This window comes from Fopius arisanus, unplaced genomic scaffold, assembly GCF_000806365.1.
Source record: "Fopius arisanus strain USDA-PBARC FA_bdor unplaced genomic scaffold, ASM80636v1 scaffold00210, whole genome shotgun sequence".
Classification (NCBI taxonomy): domain Eukaryota; kingdom Metazoa; phylum Arthropoda; class Insecta; order Hymenoptera; family Braconidae; genus Fopius; species Fopius arisanus.
In genome coordinates this window covers 108,290-110,848 of record NW_011887949.1, presented here as the reverse complement: position 1 = coordinate 110,848, position 2,559 = coordinate 108,290, and positions in this window count along the sequence as shown.

The window sequence follows — 2,559 nt, the reverse complement described above, 5'->3', positions numbered from 1 at the left end:
CTATAACAAATATAATAATATATAGAATAAAAATATTATTAACAATATGCAGGTGATAAGTTAAAAATTATAATCGTAAACTATCAATTAATTTCTGCTGTTTCTTCTAATAGTGAATTGTTATTTCCGGTGTTAAAAAATTGCGGTTGAATAAACAAATCCAGAACGAAGAGAAAATAGGGGAAATGTTCGTGTTTTTATGGATGATAGTCTCTATTTGTTACGCCACTCGTGTCAGTTTGTGCCATTACACATGTAAGAAATATACGTAAATCATCATGCTGAGGACGTCAAGGTCTTCCGATACTACCGGCCGATGCAGTCATGTTCATAATCCACTGGTGCGTTCCAGATCATCGTGAGAGTCAGGTCGTCATCAACGTGGCCGCACCTTCTTTTATCCTTTTTTTTTTCAACCAAGACTTTTTCGCTCGGATTCCCCCACTTCCTAGTGATGTTTGTTGATATGTTAATAAGGGGATCGGCATTACGATTTCTCACATCACCTAGTCATGAATGCAGCCGTCATGAATCATATGAGAACGGTCAAGGGCAGGTGGAACTCGCGGTTACTTAATTGCTCGAGTTCCACGGAAAATACTGTATTTTAATGGGGAAGTCTCGCCTTTTGGAATTTCTTATATCACGAGCATGGGAAACACGAAATTATTAGCGCAATTCTGCTCCCATGACACCGCAGAAAATCGCGGTCTTGGAAACTATTTTTAAATCAACAACAATTCTTTATGTTTGGGAACTCAAAAAATTTGAAGGCTGAGAGTCTTATCCCTTTATATCAAAAAAGTATTGTCACTCTCAATTGAAAAATTACCACAAACGAAATGCAATGTACAATAATATTGTATAATCTCAATTATTTTCTGTAATTATCCAAAATTCAAAAGAAATCTGTAAAGTCCAACATAAAAATGCTGAAAAAAATTATCCATTAAAAAAATCGTGTAAATTTATTTCCTAGAATAATTAAAAATTAATAAAAAATTAATGAAAAATTCGTGAGTCCACCCAAGGTCATATCCAGCATGATCATCAGAGGAAAACGATAATGATAATTAAAACCTGATCAGTATCGTCTCTAGGTACCTAGACTGGCGAAGTAAATGAATATTTGACGAAAACCTATTTTTTTCTCAGTAGAGAATAACACGGCGAATCATTTCACATGTTCTCACCGACCCCCAGAGAGTAGTAATTACTCTCTGATTCATCCGATGACTCCGAGATTGAATGAAAGATCTTATAATGCATCACTTCCTGTAATGATTAAATCCTCAGGAGCTGTTGAAAATCGACGATTCTCTTATAATTCCTCTATTTTCCAACTTGTCTCCTCAAGCCTCTGAACAATGGTTCCTCTGAGGTAGAGTCTTCAGGTGGGATGGACTCGTGCGACAGAGAAGACGTGAGAAAAACTAGCCACGATGTTGCAATTGACCTCCTCCCTACTTCTGTCATATTCTCCCTCTTTTCATTTTCACCTGTTCTATTCTCTTTTCCTATTATTTTTTTTCTGTGTCGCGCACGCTTGATCCACCTCCACTCGTTTCTTGGATTTTTTTTTGTAGCTCTCCTCCCCCACGTTTGTGTTTCAGTTGTAATAGTAATGCTTTACTTGTGGTTTCCCTCCCTCTTCGGTTGTTGATGACCTCTTGTGTCGCTCGAACTACCTCCCAGATAAATGTATACGTGCAAGCCCATGTCACTCTTAGTAACGTAACCACCTCAAGAGCTGTCCGGTACTCCACAAATTATTCGGTCATTTTTCGGTGAATATCTGGAAATTTATGTGCTCGTTGTTATTGACTTTTCGGGGTTATTATCGTTTGTGCAAGTGTGAGATTACTTCGAGATTTTTGTGGTAATCGGGACGATATGGAGGTGATACATCGCCCGGTGCTCGTCGTCGTCGTCAGACAGAGCAATTGGACATGCGTAAGTCGAATAATTGGACAATTACATCGACAAAATTTCAGGTTTTGCTGCATACGTTTATTTTCCACCTGGAAATTTGTATAAAAACTTCCATACGCCATGCTGATGCCGTATATATTTTTTTATAATTAGTAAATATACTTGAGAAAGAAATTATTTTTCTTCATTTATCTTCATTAATAATTCATTAATTTGGAATTAAATTGTATATTTTCTAGTCACAATTGAATTCCGTCACCGAAAATTGAGGATTTAGGGGGAAATATAAAGAGAAATATCAGTTGCATTATTCCCTCGTAGTGAAAAGCTCACACGGAACTTTTGAATTTTTAAATTTTGCAATTATACATGATTTTCAGTGAATTCCGAAATTTTATGATTTTATCCTCAAATGGCATGCCCATTACATTTTAGAGTTTACCCCAGACTCTTGGAAAATTCCACCTTGATTTAATTACAATCACAATTATTTATATAATTATGTAATTAGAATTGTATTTTCACCACAATTAAATCATGAAATCGTTTATTACAAATTACAAATAAATTTGAAGAAAAAATTGTTATTTAAACCGAGTTTTCTCCAAAAGTTTAAAAAATTGTAAC